General features: G+C 39.4%; 1 protein-coding gene across 3 annotated transcripts in view; it reads left to right on the top strand.

Moving 5' to 3' along the window:
- B3GALT1 (beta-1,3-galactosyltransferase 1) overlaps positions 1 to 20,127 on the top strand; it is a 416,413-nt gene that overhangs the window by 247,407 nt on the left and 148,879 nt on the right. For all 3 annotated transcript variants that reach the window (XM_042446556.1, XM_042446557.1, XM_042446558.1), the window contains one exon: positions 7,085 to 7,178. The gene's annotated coding sequence lies outside the window, so the exon portion shown is untranslated. The remainder of the gene's footprint in view (positions 1 to 7,084; positions 7,179 to 20,127) is intronic.

Below are 20,127 nucleotides of genomic sequence, written 5' to 3'. Positions count from 1 at the left end.
CTTCTCCTTGATCTTTTCCATCATTTCCACAGCTGCACAATTTAAGCATACTCTCCTTTTTTTTTTCTTTTTTTTTGCTCCCGTGTCTACCATTTCCTTACAACAATATTGATAGTCAATATAAAAAAGTAAACAACAAACATTTATGGCATACAGGAATATTACTCAAAATGGCTGGTAATTGTACTAAGCCTGCCTGAGTCATTTTCCTAAGGACTGGACAAGCCCAGGTAGTGATTTCTTCTCACATCAAAGTATTTACTGTCCCCCGGAGCCAAATTGTTTTCTGTAAAGATATGAGACCATACAGAGAGCAAATCCCAACTATGAATCATGAAAGGTGGTTTCCCCTTCTTCCTGTAAAGAAACCTTTTCTTAATTTCTGATGGTTTTTAGTCAGTTAAGAAATCATCAACACACATAAAGGGTTTAGGGTTTCTTTAATTTCAAAGTTAAAGTCCCACTTCTTAGCTTTTGTTTTCTTTCCCCCTGCTGCAACAGAAAATCCCATCATTGCCTCTGAAAGGCCACAGAATACCACTGACATAAAGAGAATAGATCAATTAACCTTTCATGCTGCTTTAACAGTACTGCCACGATTCTAACCTGAACATTCCTTGAGTGGTTCCAGTTGTTCACTCAGCAGCACTTCTACTATGTTGTTGTTGTTGTTGTTGTTGTCATTTGAATTATTATTTGAACCGGGACAAACACTTATCTTGTGCCAATTTCTCAATATGTAAAAACAGTAGTTTATTATTTTGATTTATTTGATTTCTATGCCACCTTTCTCCCAGAAAGGGACCCAAGGCGGCTCAGAAATAAAAATTCTAACAAACATATTACAATAAAACAATTAAAACAATTAGTTGTCCTCAGAAAACTTGTTTGCATGGGGCCATTTAACCCATTTGCCATGCCAAAAGAGAAGAAAAAATGTGAAAGAATCACTAATTGTATCCTCAATGGGTTGCGCTTCCTAGGGGGAACTTGGAAATGGTTAAGAGCACCAGCCATTTACTGGTCCTCCTGAGAAGAGAAAGGCAGCCTGGGAGAGCCACCTCTGTAAGCCACTTTGAATCCCATATTGGGAGAAAGGCGGGATATAAATCCTGTAAATAAATAAATAAAACCTTTACATTGTTTATTAATTTTGATTGATTAATTAATTTATAAACTAATTTATAAAGAGTTTGACAATGCTTATTGAAGCAGTAGCTTTTCTTTCCTATCAAAGTACTTATTCGTTTATCCATTCATTTACTGAGTTTTGCAAACCTCTTGAGCAGTGGTCCCTCAAGACAGAAGCAGTGGTTGTTGGTTCACTTGGACATGGGTGGGCAACTGCATGGGACCTAGGGGCCAATTTTTCCCTGGACCCCTACAAAGTTTATGACACACACACACCAGACTCAAGTACCTCCATTTTCTTCCACAGTTACTCTCACAATAGTGACAGGAGGAGATGCTTGCTGTTGTCATTTTGAGAGGTATGCTGGAGAAAAACTTCCTCTGCAGATCTTCTCAAAATGATGACAATTTATTTATTTATTTATTTATTTATTTATTTATTTATTTTTATCCCACCTTTCTCCCAAAATGGGACCCAAGGCGGCGAACATATATAAACATACGTTAAAATTGTACAATTAAAATCATAAAAATATAAAAATTACAAATATAATTTTTTAAAAAACATACAGAGTTAAAATTAAAAAGTCCAACCTTCTCATCTTCCAATAAAACCAAGCCTGCCAGATCTCAAAAGGCCTGTTTAAACAAAAATGTCTTTGCCTGCCTATGAAAGGCCAGCAGTGAGGGGGCCAGCCTAGTCTCCTGTGGAAGGGAGTTCCACAGGGAAGGAGCAGCCACTGAGAAGACTCTCTCTTGGGTCCTCACCAAGCGAGCTTGGGATGGTGGTGGGACCGAGAGAAAGCCTTCTCCTGAAGATCTTAGGGCTCTGGGTGGTTCATATGGGGAGATATGGTCTTTCAAATAGTCTGGACCTAAGCTGTCTAGGGCTTTATAGGTCATAACCAGCACTTTGAATTGTGCTCGGAAATGGACAAGAAGCGAAGACATATTTCTTCCTGTCACAACTGGCTCCAGAAGTTAAAAGAGATATTTGAGGTGGTACAGGGTTCTGGGTGCTTGTGGGGTGGTGGTGAACAATTTTTTTTGCAAGTTTTCATGTGTTTGAGAGAGTTTCTGTGTGGTTCTAAGAGAGGGAATTCCTGAAAACCACACCCAATGTGATTAGGAAGTTGGGGGCTTCAGGGTTTACAAAAGTGGGGCTCAAGGAGTGTGTGTGGTCCAAGAACTCCACTTTGCCTACCACCGCTTTAATAGTTTTTGCATCACACCAGGAAAGAGAATCCACTCAGCATTCTACGTTGGAATACTTTAATCTTGTTGCAGGAAGTATATGAATTGCACATAACTGGGCAAAACAGGAATTTGTTTCATAGGAGTAAGTTGCATGCTGATGGGACTAGAATATTTCCTCCACAGAGCAATAGACATTCTTGAAAAGTGTCCTGATATAAAAGCAACATTATTCATGTCCCTTTCCTTTTCTGTTTTTTCCCCTAGACTCTTAGTATTTTGTGATAGATGTAAGCCTTCTCCCCCCCCCCCCCATGACAAGAGGCTTTTCCCAAAAGCCCATGTACCAAACCAGAAAAGCAAAATACAATGAAATGTTCTGGTGGTGGGGGGGGGGACAACTTGGCTCTCTTCATTTTAACAACTGGTAACTTTCACAGTTTTTAACATCTGTATTCAAGAAACACATTAATAACAGGACAAAATTGTTTTTAAATATATTAAATGTGAGAGGGAAAATTCCTTTTTAAAAAATTTTCTGACTATTCTCAAGAATGGTTTCTAAAAGTTTATTCTTGAGAATTTGACAAGACATACTGCCAGTGATAGCAATGATGATGATGATGATGATGATGATGATGATGATGTCTAAAACCAGAACAATATTTCACAGTAATTCACTTTCAAAAAGAATAAACTTTGCCTTGTAACTTAAAAGTGGGAAAAGGCAGGACACTTCTGTTTCAATAAAGGAGAGTAGTCCAAGATAAGAACTCAAGAAAGAGGTGATTTAAATACACACACACACACACATTTTTGTGCCTGCTGGTACCATCACTTCCTGAGTAAAACTACTGAATCTTCATTGGTTTCAGCCATTTCAAATGTGGAGTTGTTTTCATTTTATTCTGTTGATTTTTTAATGGATGTATCCTGCCATTTGGAAAAGTAACAAATCCCTTCCCCACAAAAAGAAGGAGGAGCAGCAGCAGCTACTGCTGCTGCCATTTCCTCTGTGGATTTGTAGTCCAAGGCACAGGGACTTCAAAAGCCCATCCAGCAAATGCCATATTGTGCCGACAAAATTGGCATCCACAGAAGAAGTGCTTTGGCAGAAACTGGAGTTCAAGATCTTAATGGTCCTGTAGGGTTTTGCTTTGACTTGATTTAAATTATCTGAAATAGCAGGGGACAGAAATCTATAAAGGATTTCTCCCCCTCCCTTTCCATTGCATTTTCTTTCCTTTTCTTTCATGTATGGTCACTGAAGCTAATACATTCCACACAGCTTGATTATTAGTCCTTAATTGCACAGGTAGAAGCACTTGTCTAGAAGCTACAGTATTTTCCTCCTGTGTTCTGCTCCACAGAGGCAGGTTGAATTACAGTCCATGCTGTAACTGGAGATGGGCAAATATCTGGTCTTCTCCTGCCCCAGTACATTGGCTCAAAATGAGTAGACTGGAGCTACAGTATATCCACCCACCTAAAAATAAATAGAGATTATGGCTTCCAGCTGGCAGTAATACAGTCGGCCCTTCTTATACACGGATTTTTTATATACGGATTCAAGCATCCATGGTTTGAAAATGTTAAAAAAAAGTATAAATTTCAAATATCAAACCTTGATTTTCCATTTTTTATAAGGGACACCATTTTGGTATGTCATTATATTTAATGGGACTTGAGCATCCATGGATTTTGTTATCCATGGGGGATCTTGGAACCAAACCCCAGTGTATAACAATAGTCCACTCCATGGGATTTAGTGGTGGCTGCCAACTTGGCTAGCTTTAAAAGGGAGTAGATAAATTCATGCAGGATGGAATCATCAATGTCTACTGTTCGGGATGGCTATATATCTCTTCCAATATCCGAGACAATGTGTGCCTCTGTATGTCCATTGCTTTGGGAGATATAAGAGGGAAGGTATACTTGTACTTAGATCTTGCTGGTTAGCTTCCCATAGGCATCTGCTTGGCCACACTTTGTGAACGTGATGCTCAGTTATATGGGCTTTTGGGCTAATCCAGCATTGCTCTTCTTAGCTGAATTTGTGTTAAATGAGACCTCACTTTACCAGCCTCACATAAACTGCCAAGTTTCTCCCTCCCTCTCTCCCTCACCACACATCAATTACCCATGAACCTCTTTCCTTTATGCTCCCACTCTCGAGCCTCCTGCACTTCATTCTCACCTACTCTTGAGATTCCAACTATATGCCAATGGTGGGCATTCTGCAGTCCCCATGTGCTTCCCTGATTATTTTCACACACCAGGAGCCGACTTCCACCACACACACACACACACACACACACACAGAGAGAGAGAGAGAGAGAGAGAGAGAGAGAGAGATGATTCAGGTACCTAAAGTCTCCAGAAAGTGCATCTTAATATCAAAACAAGGTGTGAGAGCCTTGGCTAACTTGTTTGAATGAAAAATTAGGGTTTGAAACTGTAAGAGACCTTCTAATTTCAGGAAGTGAGGTAGTGCATCCCTCAACAGGTCCCCAGGGTGGAAAATTAGTTACTGGAAGATCTGAGATCTTACTTAGCTCAGATTGAAACTCAAAGTGGTGGAAGCAGCTCTGAAAGGGATCAATCCCTTTCTTGTGCTGTTTAGTACAAGATGAGTTTTGCCACAGCTCTTGGCATGTGGACAACTGGATTGGCCAAATCAGGCCAAATCCAGCTGTCCACACAGCTAAAACCTCCCAAAGGTATCTCATTGGCCATGTGGTGAAAAGGAGGCTAGACAGGATAGGTTTTTAGTCTAACACATCAGAATCCTTCTTATGTTTGTTCTTATGAGCTGTCTAATTTTTTTTCAGTGGAAGTAACTACAGAATTAGCTTCTGTTCCACAACATCCAAAACCAGTAGCATGAGGCTTCTTACTTTGCCTAATGGTGGCTTCAAACCTGAAATGGTCTATTCTAGGCTACACTTCATTTTCCCAGTCCCCTGATTCTGTGAGTCCTCATTGTCTGCCTTTCTGCCAATCCCATTGGTTTCCTAGGATTGATTAAGACATTCATTGCCCCCACTGATATTGTTTCTAGCCTGTCTGATTTGTCTCCCCACAAAGCATTCTAAATAATATGCAGAACTGGAGTTGTGAAAGGGGCTAGGCAATTTGGGCTTACTGGAAGTCAGGGCAACTGTTGAAATGCAAATTTTTTCATAATAACCCAACCTAGCTTCCAGGCTGTTTGCTGATCTGGCTGTCATGAAAACCTATTTGATTAAAGAAAGAATGTGCCACGGATGTGAATTCAATGTTGGAATTTGCATAGAGATACACACACTTTCACCCAAATGAGCCAAGATATGCCAGGGCAGTTTTCTATCATGATATATACACTATTTGCCTCAAGGTCAATAGCGGTAATAGAATAGAGAGTGTCTGACATCTTGTTCAGCATATTATGAAACCCTTTCATTTTCATGGATACACAACTATCAGAGCAGAGAAATGCATACTTAATAGCATGTTGTTTTGGAAATAATTCTATCCATGTACAGATATGTAGAAATTATAGCATAATGCAACTGTAGTCCTACATATCTTCTGAGAAGTTTAGGGAACTAATTAAACCCAGCTGTTCTTTTGAGAATAGGTCATCTGAGAACAAAACAGATTACCTCTTCCCACTGCAGTGCCTCCTCTTTTTCTGCATACAGTTGAAAAATATTCTATTGCAACACCCCTAAAAAGTACTCCTATATCATTTTTGATAAATATAGATTGGTCTGTTCTTTGATAAATGCCTTTCAAAAGAGCTCTGTGATGTTTGTGGAATATCTAATCTCTGCAATGGTGTTGTGTTCCTTTTCAGTCTCAGTGTGCATGCATCTGTGCATGCACATGCATGTACACACTCATCATTTGTATGAAAATTTGAAAAATGTGTTGCTTGGTTATTAGACTAAGGGTGACTTTCACCCCCAGGCTGGCACAAAGCACTGGTCTGTACTGGGCCTTAGTTGAAAAAATTAACCCCAAAACCCCTGAGTTGACTTGTCCATGGGATAATTAAAATACTGTACTTTAACTCTTCTTTTTTAAAAAAGGAACCATCCACTGGTGAAAGGCAAGAGTGTAATCTGTATTGGAAGCACTGACCCTGCTCTACTGTCTCATCCATCCAGCCTTTATTATGAACACAAGCAGCAATGCCTGCTGGAATTTTGTTCTTGGCATTGTTTTCCTTTGCTTCATATTTTACATCCTTTGTTACATGCTCCTAAGTTTTACCCTTGACATATCTATGGGTTATATCAAAATCCATCATTTTGGCCCCAAAATCTTCCCTCAACTTATACATGAGATTGACTTATAGTTGAGTATATATGGTAAGTAGTCTGTTGAAGCTACAGCATATGTTTGCTTATTTGACCACATAATTTCCCTTATGAAATGATAAGATACCGACTTATGAAAATATATAACTAATCTCCTACATGCTAGATTATAGTAGCAGTTGGAAACTTCATAGCAGGGAACTTGCTGCCTTAGAAATAAATACTAAAGAAATTTGAATTCTCCCTGTGTTTCCTACGCTGCTTTAGTGCACCAGTACAGAAAGAGGAACAGGCAATATACATTATTTTTTTCATTAGATTTATACTGTGTCTTTGTCTGGCAAATGGGACTTAATACATTGTACAATAAAATAATATAAATGGAATTATTCAAATAACATATTGTAGGTTTGAAATTCTGTTCATGTGATGACCAAGGATTCCTGTTCTTCTAGGTCAAATCTTGAGCAAGATCATCAAGTAGACTCAGTCTAGCTTTCAAGATGGTGGCACCTATGTCATGGAGAATTTAATCAGAAAACAAATCAAGTAAGGAAGAATTATTGCTTTCTTTGCACCAAAAGTAATGGAAATTAATCTTTTCTTTTCATTTCTTACTACTGTAATTGCACAACCTTTTGGGGACAACAAGTTTCATGATATGCCCTCCATTTAATGCCCCACTGTTCTGGGAAGTGATTTATCTGTAATTTGATCTCCCTCACCTCCTCACTCCCTCACCACAGCTCCTGTGTTCTCCAAACTTTGTAAAAATGGTTGGATGAAACATGACCAATTATTAAAACCTTTACAAGCTCCATGTGAAAGCTGTTGGGTGAAACATATCCAACCATTCTAATAAGAAATGATGACAATTTAGAAAATAGATCAACATCTAAAATAAGGCAGTGTAGAAGAAGTACAAGTGTGATCCCTACCAATTTTGAGATAGAAAGATTTTAAAAAGTAGCTTGTTTTACCAAAGTTTTAATTTTAATGAGAGACCTCTGGTAAGTCTGTTTATTCCATTCCTGAATGTAAGAATGAACAGTATAAAAACTTTTCTTCTTCCTGGGTAAGATTGATAGCGCTTTTGTACATTTTGTTTTGATTTTTTGCACTTTGGGTCTTTTTCAAAAAGATACATTCAAAAATTGGCTTTGGATTTTGTTTTGTTTTGGTTACAAAAAACATTGTTTTTATGTAAAATGTGTGAAAAGTTTGTTTTATGGTGTGAGGGGGGTATTGCTTAGTTTTTGGGTAAGGCTGAGCTCCTATTGGTGCACATACAATATAACTGCTCTGCACATGTAACTCTATGGCTTACCCATCCCTTGCAGCTGCCAAGCCGCATGCCAATTGTAGTTGAGTCATGCCCATTGTAGTTCATGGTAGAGGATTGTCTAGCAAACAGCAAAATGGTGATGAAAGGTAGTCCCCACTGCCTTATTGTCTCTTGATCACCATTATAGCAGGTGCTCCATGGGGACTGACAGGATGGCGCATAAGATGTTAGAGAATAGCCTATGGTTCCCTGTTCTAAACAGGAAATACCATTCAAAATGTGCTTCTGTCACTAATGGGATTCAAGCCAACAGTTTTTGCACATTTTTCCTCTTAAAGTCCCCCAGTTTGAAAAACCTTGTTTAGGTTGACTATTTTTCTCAAAAAGGTTGCTCAAAGTATTGAAACATTCTTCTCATAGAATATGAGAAACACTGTGGCTATTCTTTCCATTCCTAGCTATTTCCAGCATTTTTAAGCCATTGCCCCCACCCTCACTCCCTTATAGTTCATCATCTTTCAGGAAGAACCTTTTTGTGTTGAGGGGATTGTCTGGCACATACTTTTCCCTAGTAGTAATGTAATTTCATTGTGGCTTTCATAAAGAATGCACTGCATTGGCCCATATCATGCTATCATGCTCACAAGGACTTTCCCCAAGTATATTTGATAAGAATTTATTTTGACTGTCTCAGGATTTTTATGTGGTTGTGGCTAAGAGAGAGTGAAAAAGTGTAACTTGTTGCCAGGGAGACAGAAGAGAATTGAGAAGATGAATTAACTGTGTGCCATTTAAAGTGGGAACTTGGGGGGAAAGCTGAGAGGATGGACAGGATCCTCACCTTCAATTTTGCATTAATGTAAACATTTTTTTATGCTGCTGTTGCTATACTTCTGGGTGGGAGACCCATTTCCACATAAGGGCTTTATGTAAACATGTTTGAGAGCTATATTGATTGTTCAAGAGCTGTGTATGCACATGTAAACATGTATACTGACACACACACACACACACACACACACACACACAAAACAACCAAATAGACGAAGCTGGGACTTGAGTGTACCACTCTGCCACTGACAGCCATCCAGCTCCAAGGAAGTGCGGGAAGGTGAAACCATCCACAGCATAAGATACCATGCTATTTTTACATTGTGTAACTAACACATTTGTTAAGTGTATGAGCCTTCTTGCACCACATTTTCAGTATGTTGAAGCACAGGAGGACATGGAAAGTCTTAACTAGTGGGTCAAACCAAATGGTTGTTTGTTAATTGAATTCCATCTCCATTTATACCCTCAGCCATTATATGAATGGCAGTTTGGCACTCATATCCACGAGATGGTTAAAGTTCCAGAATGTTTGAATGCACAGTGTTTAGGTTCTGCATGGCTCAGTCACAGGATAATTACAATTTATAGAGTGGAAAGCAGACAGTATTTGTGTAAATCAAAAACAAAATGAACTCTTTGCTTTGAAAAGAGTTTTTTTAAAAAAAAATTATACAGTCACTCTTCCTTTTTCTCGGGGGATCTGTTCTGGACCCCTTTGTGAAAATGGAGTTTCACTTTTATTCAAGCCCCTGTGGCTTGGATATAGGCACTGGGGCACACACTGCGGACACGCGGCCCCATTCATTCTCCATCTGTTCATTCCTCACTCATAAGTGAGGGATGTGAGCCTGAAGACCGTGAGAATGGAGGGAGAAATGTATAGACATTTCAATCATAGTAAACATACTCTACAGTGAACTTTACTGATGATTAACTTTCTAAACAATCTATTCTCCAAATTTCCCCTCCTTATATTTTAATGAGCTATGCCCAAACAAACAATAATTTATCTGTATTTATTGTTTAACTGGCAAATCAATTTGGCTCCAACCTCACTAAGCCATTCACTATGATTTTAAAAAGAGATGATGTCCATCTGTTTTCCACTAGCTATTAGAGAAATGGCATGTTTACCTCATGTTTCTGGCATGTTTAGAAAATGAAATATGAAATGTGCTATCAATCATGGAAAATATCAGCAAGCATTTGCCATATATCCTTTTATGCATTTGCCAGCATTAGTGGCACTAATGCCTGTTATTAGTAGCACCTAGCTGTTAAAAAGACAGTTTAAATACATATCTTGAATAAATTTCATTATTCTTTCCATTTGAATCCTCCTTTTATATAATCCAAATACATCCAAATCATATTATTAAAACAATAGTAAATGAAAACTTTGGGGCTGCTATTTAAGAAACAGCACTTATTTCACCCCACTAATAATTCCCCGCTCAGCTGTGACACCCATTGGGTGACCTTGGGCAAATCACTCTCTCTCTCTCAGCCTCAGGTAAGGCAATGGCAAACCTCCTCTGAACAAATCTTGCCAAGAAAACCCCATGATAGGTTTGCCTTAGGATCACCACGCAACAACAACATGAATCAGGTAGGCTTATATGGTATAAGGTGTGGATTATTGAGGCATATTAGGCTAACACAGTTTTTAAAAATAAACAAACACACATAACAACAACAGCTGGATATAAAGCTAAACCTAAACACATTATTTAATTAATTATGATTAATTAAAGCATGTATTATTTTTCTGCTCACTGGATTTCCAAAATTGTGTACACAAAACAGACAAAACATTTCTTTAAAAAATTATAAATCAATATTAAAATAAGTTTTTAAGATGAAAGCACCTTCAGAATAATATAGTTTTGGATGCTTGTTGGAGGTTCAGCAGGGATGATGCCATAATGATTGAGCCAGCCTTGGAAGGGAATTCAGCAACAGAGAGAGAAAGAGCTCTGTTTCTGGTACTCACAAGCCTCTCTTCCTGGGGTGGCGAGACACACAGTACTCCCTTGATGATCTCAAATTCCGATCAGATGCCTATAGAAAAAGATGGCTTTCAGATATCCTGGCACCAAGCCATTCAGGACTTTGTAGGTCAAAATTATCACTGTATTTGAGCTCAGAGTTTGTGGTCTGTAGCACATTACAGTAGTCTAACCAGAATATATGATGAAGACAGGTTGCACTGTGACTAAATCTACCTTCTCTAAGAAGAAACACAACTACTGCACTATCTAGAGCTGATTAAGGCACTCTGAATTGCATCAGCTACATTGCCTTCTGGCAGATTGGTTCAAGACTTGCTCCTTCAGAAAAAATCTAGGTTGAGTCCAGACAAGGCAGAAGTCTGTGGGTCAGCAGAAAGACCAGCCTGCAATCGAGATATATCATAACAGATTGTAATCTCCATCCCATGCTGGTCTTTCTGCTGACCCACATAACTTCTGTCTTGTCTGGACTAAGCTTAGATTTTCTCATTTACATCTAGTCCCTCACTGTATCCAGAAAATGATCTGGACTCACACCACCTCCTTGATATAAACTGAGAAAGAGAGAAAGAGCTGGGTATCATCAGCAAAGCCACAGCAAAAATGGTGTCACTAAGTGGTGTTACTACATCAGACATACAGTCCAGAAAGATACTGGATATGCTGCTCATAATTCCAGCAGAATCAACAAGGGATTTATCCTCTGGAATGTCATGCACAAGAATGACCAAACGTTTTTCTACTCCAACTAGGCCTGAACCTAGATTGTAATAGACCCAACCAATCAGCTTCATCCAAGAATGCTTGGATGCGTACTACAGCAACTTGCTCTAAGGCCTTATTTTAAAAAAGAAATTTGGATGCTGGTTGATAATCTGCTAGACGGGTAGGATCCTGTGAAATTTCTTCAATGAAAAAATATACACCCAAGAGGACTGGAACACAACCTGCCTTCAAGGAAGTATTCACAGTCTCCATCGCATATCTGGCTAGCTCTCCTCAGGCAACTTTTATCAGCCGGAATGGACACAGATCTAATGTGGCAATCGATCAATCAATAGATGATAGATAGATAGATCCTGGCAGCGATCCTATAAACACATATCAGAAAAGACATCTCATTTTGAGATACTACAAATGTTCCTGTGTCAGCTATAGAAAAATACCAGGGGAGGGCTCTCCATCCCCACTTCAAAAAGACAGAAGAGTTATAAAACTCCAGAAATTTTGTCTCCCTTGCATTAAAATCTGAGCAGGAGAAAAGTTGATGGCTCAGTTTCTGCTTGTTGAATGTAACAGAGCCACATTAATCTGTTATGAGTGATAACTTCAGAAGCAAAACCATGGATGGCTGATAGGCCATTCTTCAGAGGAACCATGGAATATATTTCCCTTCCCCAAATGTAGTTTTTCTGCACTATCTCGTTATTTCCAGTTTTATCCAATGAAATGTAAACCATTCCCTGGAGAGGATTAAAGAGGCTCTTCCATAATGAGGACGGGCCACACACCTTCACTTTTCACCTGTATGCTTCAATAAACATTCTCCATTTAATATAATGGAAAGTGTTACAGGTACAAATGCAGACACTTCTTTACATGGAAGAAAATAAAGGGAATAAATTCAGAGACACATTTGGAGATGTTTAAAATATGCCCCTATCATTAGTAAATCCAGCAGGTGTGGAAGATTCATGGCTTGACCTTCCTCAAATCGGTCAATAATTTCATATTTTTCACTGGAACTGAGGAGACCCTATTGAGAACAGTATCATATCTATTTTCATAGCCCTGCCGCTTCCTGTACATCAGTTGTTCTCCAGGTATTTTGGACTTTGACTCCCAGAAGTACTAGACAGTACTTCAAAGTGCCAGTGGTGACACTTTGTGTAAAATGAAGTCTACAGTGTTGGAGAATCAATGATTGAGAACCATGGCTCTGTGTAACCATATCCTGTGTCTTAACCATGTTAGATGGAGCACAGAAATTCTATGTATAGATAAATAAATCTCAAAGTACTTTTTCATTTCAGCCTTTAGTTGAAGTTCTGGAACAATTTTTCTTCCTTTGAAGGGTCTGACTTTGATGAAAAGAAATTGCATTTAAAAATTCCAGTGGTTATATCTTCTTCCCGTGCTGTTTATTGTTTTCTTTACACTACAATTTGGAAATGGTCAACAGTCTATACAACAAAATTGGAACCAGAGCACAACAGAGCAGGAAAGAAAAATAAAATAAAAGCACATACCTTCTCTGGTTGAAAGGTATTATACGCCTGTGTGTATGTTTGGATGAAAACAGTGTGTTTCACATTTTGCTACTTCTGTCAAAACTCATTCTTCCACTGCTCTGGATTCAGAGTTCTGGGTTTAAATACAAGTGGTTCAATAAAAAGGGAGGGTGGGGGAACCAAGACTTTTCCATTTTTGACAAGGAGCCATTTGGGAGAAGGCTTAGTTGTTGAAATTGTACCAAATTAAATCTTGCAAGCTGTTTACAAACAAATAGCTTTTTAAGTGTTTTTCTCCTGGCATTACCTGTCTCCATGTCCCATGCTTCTTACCCTGAGGCATTAAGCATTTATTCTTCTATTGTTGCTGTTCTTCCCACAGCTCCACAGCTGCCTAACTGCCCTCACACCTATCACTTCTTCTCCTTCTGCAAACGTTCCCTCAAGTTGCCCTTAATGAATTCTATGATGAGTGCATTTGTACTGGCTGGTGGAAATGTAGAGGTGGAAGATGTTATTTTAGCACTAGTTGGAGATGTGAATGTGAAAAACTCTCTGCTAGTAAAAGGCTGCATCCATACTGCAGAAATAATCCAGTTTGACAGCACTTTAACTGCCATGGTTCAATGGTATGGAATTCTGAGAACTGTAGTTTTGTGAGATTTTTAGCTCTGGTGCCACAACAGACTACAAATCCCAGAATTCCATAGCATTGAGCCATCTTCCAATCAGTGTGCTGTATTCAGTCTGTCAGATGACAAGTTGAGCAAACTCAAATTTTATAGAAATAAAAATAGACCACAATGAATCTAACTCGGAGCTACCAAAGAATTTCCTTTATGACATTTCTAGTATTACAGCAAGTGAGTGACTAGGCAGTATGTATGTGTATGGGCCCGTACAGACAGGCCAAAATAAAGCTGCTTCGGGTCACTTTGGAGGTATGCTGTTTAAATTATGCATGTGTCCTAAGAGCCTGGCAGCTGTGCTAAAACTATGCCCCAGTCCTTAGGACTTAGCTTTATTTTGGCCTGTCTGTACAGGGCCTGTGTGTGTTTACAAGTTGGCTTGCAATTGAGCTTACTATGTGGCTAGGCAGGAGCACTTTGAACAAATTTCAACATGCAGATAGCACACTATGTATGTCAAGAAAACATCTGTTCAGGCTGCAGCCACCAACAGATTTACCTAGAGCTCAGGTCTCATTGACCTCAGTAGGGCTCATTTCTAATAATCATTCAGAGGACTGTGTTGTGAGAGCTCTTCCATAATGTTCTTCTGCATAAGAATTAAAAAATAATAATATCACTAGCTAAGAACAGTAATGCAAGAATGATTCTGTAGATTCACTAATGTGGCCAATGAGAACTCTGAGAATTGTGATCCTAAAAAAGTGACTTTCCTAAGGTCTAGTCTTTACATTTTGTCTAAACAAAATATGGAGTCAGTATGGTGCAGAAATATGAGTATGAGGTGAATTACAAAAACTGGCAGAGAATTACAGTGAATGGCCTCTAGCAATTACTATAAAGTCAGCCACATCCATGGTTTCAATGAAGCATGGTTCAAAACTATTCACCACTCCCCCCTCCAAAAAAAAAAACCACCTTGATTTTGTAATTATATATAAGATTTTGTAATTATATATAAGTGCCATTTCACTAATCGAATGTATATAATGGGACTTCAGCATCCACAAATTTTGGTACTGACAGGGTGGTCCAGTAACCAAATGCAAGCAGATTCCGAGGGCTCACTGTAAAATAATTTTAAAAACAAAGGGACCTTCTAAGGACAAGGATACTGGTCCTGGAGACTTGCAGCCAAAGATTTATCTAGTTATCTTTTTTATTATTTATTTCATATATTTAAAATATTATTATCTGGCTTTTCCCAATAAAATATGTCCAAACTGCCTCATAATTACCATTAAAAACAATTAAATCCCTGGTTATTTCAAGTCAGTATTTTAACTCCAGACTTCCTTGTCTACATTTCTTTTCTCTATCCATTCAGTCTCCTAATTTCTTTTTCTCCCTTTTCCTTTGGATTCTTTTGTTATTGCATTTTTGATAAGGAAGACTACCTGTAGCACCACTCTTTCTGCAATCTCAGAGACTGAGGGAGATGGCAAGTAGGCTAAGGTTCCCTGAGGAGAAGCATCACCAGCTGAATAAAGCCTCACAACAGCTTCCTTTAGAAGATCCAGTGCATTTGTGCTGCCCATGCAAAAGGCAAATCTGGGAGTATTTGGAAGTGGCATTATTATGGGCCTTCACACCAATTCTTGCTATGGGTGGCCAGAACTAGACATTGCAATTTTTAGATATCTGTACCAGGTGCTACAGTCCTTCCCAGCCACCATTGAGCTCCCCCACTCTTCATCTTACTGCATTTGAATAGCCTGCCTTTTATTTATTTTTTCTGATCTCAAGGAGCATTTATGCTCTTTTCACAATTGAAACAGGTCAGCTTTCCTCTAGTTACAAAGACAGCTGGGAACTAGAAACCCCAGTTCCATGTTTTATCTCCTAAAATCATTGTGTTTCAGTTCTGTAATGCACTTTAACAAGGGCTAACCAGCTTACATTGATGTGATGTATGACATGATGCTATTTAAATGCTAATTTTTCTTTCAATATAGTAAAAAAAAGCCATAAAACATATCAAGTGCAGAATAACTGGGGTTGAGATGGAGGTATAAGAAAACCAAATCTTAAAATAAGATATTGCTTTTTCCACAAACGTAGTGTGTTAATTGACAAACTTCTTGTTGGCACCTGTTCATCAGAATGGAAATTCACATCTGATTTTCAAAATCCATTAGAAGATGTGCAGCTATTTTAAATCTCAGCTCCCATTCTGGAAGCAATGAGTGCCTGATTTTTATGGTTGCTAAGTGACTGTCGCTTCACAGCCAGTATCTTTGTGGTCCTAGAATTCATTTTTGTGCTGGGCTTTCATGCTGTACCTTATGGGCAAATACTTGGAGGAAGTTGTCAAATGCTTTCTGTGCCCATGGGTCCATCTGTTTCAGGCCTGCGCACACTTACTGGAGGCGGCTTTTCCATACCCTGATCTCCCTGGAAATGTGAGCGATTAGACTTGAGTCTCCCATTGAACTAGCTCTTCATCTGTGATATCTGGGGCTGTGCTGCTATGATCCTCCATCATTAGTGATGGTGACAGAGAGAACAGTTTTGAGGCTGAATTGTCCCTTCCTGTCTGGATGCATCTAGAGATGATCCTCTTTCTACACCTGGATAGCTGTACAGATACCACAATGGAGGGGAAAGGGTATTCTTCTAAGGGAGTAGTGATGGTGCCATGGCAAAAATTGCTTGTTTCCTCAAGAGAAGGAAAATCCAGAAGTCAGTATGTGTACACAAGGAAAATTAACTATTTCCAGCGGGAAATAATTGTGAAGACGCAGACAGTGGTCTTGAAAAGGTAGGCAGGCTCATGGGGAGGGAATGGAAATTTAGCTCTATATGTTTCTTTTCCTTTTAAAGACCAACACATGGTTTGCAGTACTATGCTGTTGTAAAATTCCATGTCTAAGTTCACCACCCTGCTCACAGGCTTCAAAATGGAGAAGATGCAAGGGGAGGCAGAGATGAAGGGAAGGGAGCAAGTGCAGCCCAGTCCTCTTGCTGAGCTCTGTGTGCCACTAGCATCAAAGGAAAAGTGGTGAGGAACCCAGAGAACCCAGACAGTCTCTAGCAACCACCCACCAATCAGGCTTTGCAGAAAACTGGGATTGCAGGCTGATGCACAGGCAATTGAAAGGTTTTTTAAAAAATTATATCCCCTTAATTTGTATGAACTGCAGCCACCAGCCAGAGTTCTGTAAAGCTGGTGGGTGGGTGCCAGAGACTCTGGCTCTTCCCATTCCTTTTTCCTCCCATATGATGATGCCTGCAGGATACCTGGGCTGTGCTCATTCACTTCTCATTTTTTCTGCCCTCAACCTCTCCTCTCCTTCCTTTCGTTCTTTCCCACCCTGAGCCAGAGGCAAAGCAGATGATACCAGAGAAGTTCACTAGAAATTCCTCTTGCTGTGGTTGCCACCTCTTTACACTTGCTGCCATGGCACCACCATTGAAGCTTGGCCCACCACCTGTACTTTGAGCCACTTGGCTGGAAGGCCACAGATGGGTCTTCAAAGCTGGAGACTTCAGACAGGGTCCAAAGGCCAGGAGCTCTATTCCTGTGCAAAGCTCTCACTGAATTTCATGTAAATCAGCATTTTGAAGTGGGTTCAGAAGTTTTACAAAGAGAAGTTTACAAAAGTTGCCAATAGTTCCTACTCCAATCAAAAACAACTGAAGCAAATTTTGAAGCAAATCAGTTGAGGAATTTCTAATGAGTTTTTTAAGATAAATAAAGCTTTACTGAAGGATTTCACACTAGTTTTCAAAATTACCATTCTCTGAATTAGCTTCAAATTTGGAGCTCCAAACTACTACCTCTTGTTTTTGGAGTGGAACTGATGCTTTCAGAATTTCCTCTTCTTTTATTTTACATTTTCACATTCTGAAGAGAACACAGTACACATTTCACAGTTTGCCATGCATCGTAGGTCCTTCCCCATATTACCGATGTGCAATGGTAAAGCATGTGAAAAGGTCATATTAATGTGTCATACTCTTGATGGTATCAAGTGTCTTTCTTTGCATAATGTTTTACTAATATGCATTTTCACTGACAAAAATGCATATAGTAAGTGTACAGATTGTAAACACTCTCTCTCTGTGTGTGTGTGTGTGTGTGTGTGTGTGTGTGTGTGTGTGTGTGTGTGTAATGCTTTCTCCATGCAAAGGGGTGTTGTCAGTAAAACCTTGCAGGAAAAGAATCAGTGCAATCATATACAACATCAAGGTAACTTAAGTTCTAGAGTTTTATTGAAAAACACATGTGCATTGATAACATTGTGAGGGGAAAGATGTACATCAGCTGAAGAAACCAAATTTATGGTGTACTGCTCATGTTCTCTACAGGTATACCCCAGTTAAGAAAGTTGATAATGGAGGCAGAAATAACATGTAAAAAATAGAGATAGGTTCCTATACCACAAAAACATGTTGAACCTTCTAGGTATCATTTGAAAGCTTCTTCTGACATGCCTTCAAGGATGATTTTTCTTCCCCCCCCCACTTCCCCTTTCCTTATTATTTCTGTTTTGGTGACCAACCTTATAGATCTGTGCTTTCTTTAAAAAAAACTTGTTGGGGAGTAGCTGATGAAGCAAGCTTATCTGCTCTCCCATTTTTCTTTTTTGCAGCCTATACATGCTCAGTAAAGGATTCTGGAATAAGCTGCTGTTTACTTTGCCTATTGTAGGTAGGCACACATGACTGTGGTAGTATCTGCTAAAGTAAAGCCTCCTCTGCTGGATCTCCATCCCTGCTGGAAACAGAAGGAACACATCTATTCACAAAAGGGGATCTAAAGATCAAGGGCAGAAAGACTAAAATGAAAAGTAGAACAAACCACAGCAGAGGGGATTATTTCATCTCCTTAACTCATACATTCTTCCTTCAAATCTGTTCAACAGCAGAATACACTGCCTCAGAGTTTGGTGGAGTCTCCTTCTTTGGAGGTTGTTAAACAGAGGCTGGATGGTCATCTGTCAGGGATGCTTTGATTCTGTGTTCCTGCATGGCAGGGAGTTAGACTGGATTACCTTGTGGTCTCTTCCACCTCTGTGATTCTGTGATGAGATCAATCAATTGCAGAGCATTTCCTTGTTACATGACTTCAGGCTGATTTTAACTTATGGCAGCCCTAGCATAGAGTTTTTCTCCATAACATTCATTCAGAGGAGGTTGGCCACTGCTGCCTATTTACACTGAAAGAGTGCGACTCAACCAAGATCACCCAATGAGTTTCCGTGGCCAAGTAGGGATTCAAATCTTGGTATACCAGAGTCCTATGCTGACACTAAAACCACTGCACCACACTGGCTCTTCCCCTAGTTGAGGTCATTCAGCAGTTAAGTCACAGATATTATACAAATAAGGCACAATTGAATTATTTATAGAAATTATGATTAATGCAAACAATAACAAGAAAATAGCAAACTGCTTCAGGGGAACTGGTAATATGTTTACACAGGAAAGCGGCACAATTTTTTAACATCAAAATATGCCTTCAGACATGAACTGCATATTTTTCTTCATAACAGTATACCAGCCAGTTTTTTAAAAATTAAAAAATGCTATCCTAGCGACTGTAACTTCTAAGTGTCATGCATGTCTAAGGACTCTACCACTCACTGTATATCTGAAGTTTAGATAAAAGAGGTAGTTAGCGTGCTGTTGATGCTAATGAGCCAATTAGCACTGACAACATTATAAAGAATTCAGTAACACAGATAGCACTAATCAGCTTCTGGGAACTATCAGTGCTTCAGAGTTAATAGCCAGCAACCCTCTTCTCCCCCCAAAATACACAGCCACACCAGCTAGCCAGTTGGCGAGAGCTAATAATAGCACAAAGCATCCGAAGTTGAGCTAGCTCACACCAGTATTACTGAACAGTATTCCCAAACTTTTCCTTCCCTGGCATCAAGGGTAGGAGAAAATGTCCCCCAAATGTACCTTGGATGAGGGGGGCATTGTGACCTCACCAACATTCTGTATGGGTTGTGTGCTTACCTACATATAGTCCTTCCTAGATGGCTGTTCTCAGGATGGTCACAATTTGCTGCCATCACAAGTTCTCAGGGTTGGGATGGCCTCATGAGATGTATTCGTTTCTGAAGATGTTGAACTTTCATAAGAGGCTCACATCTTGTGAGATCTCCAGAAGCCATAAATTGGCCTATGCAGTTCTGCCCAGCTTCATTTTCTGCTGGAATTCATGCACCCACCCACAGATCCAGTTTGGATATCCCAGAGCCAACATGGTGTAGTGGTTTAAGTGTTGGACTAGTGCACTGGGAGATCAGGGTTGGAATCCTGGCTCAGCCATGTATACCCACTAGGTGACTTTGGGCAAGTCACACTCTCTCAGCCTTAGAGGATGGCAATGGCAACCCCCTTCTGAAGAAATGTGCCAAGAAAACCCATGGTAGATTTGCCTTAGGATCGCCATAAGTCAGAAACAGTTTGAAGGCACACAACAACAACAAC

This window comes from Sceloporus undulatus, chromosome 1 (genome assembly GCF_019175285.1).
Source record: "Sceloporus undulatus isolate JIND9_A2432 ecotype Alabama chromosome 1, SceUnd_v1.1, whole genome shotgun sequence".
In the NCBI taxonomy this organism is placed as follows: Eukaryota; Metazoa; Chordata; class Lepidosauria; order Squamata; family Phrynosomatidae; genus Sceloporus; species Sceloporus undulatus.
Note: the sequence above shows the minus strand (reverse complement) of the source record. Positions and strands in the feature narration are given on the sequence as shown.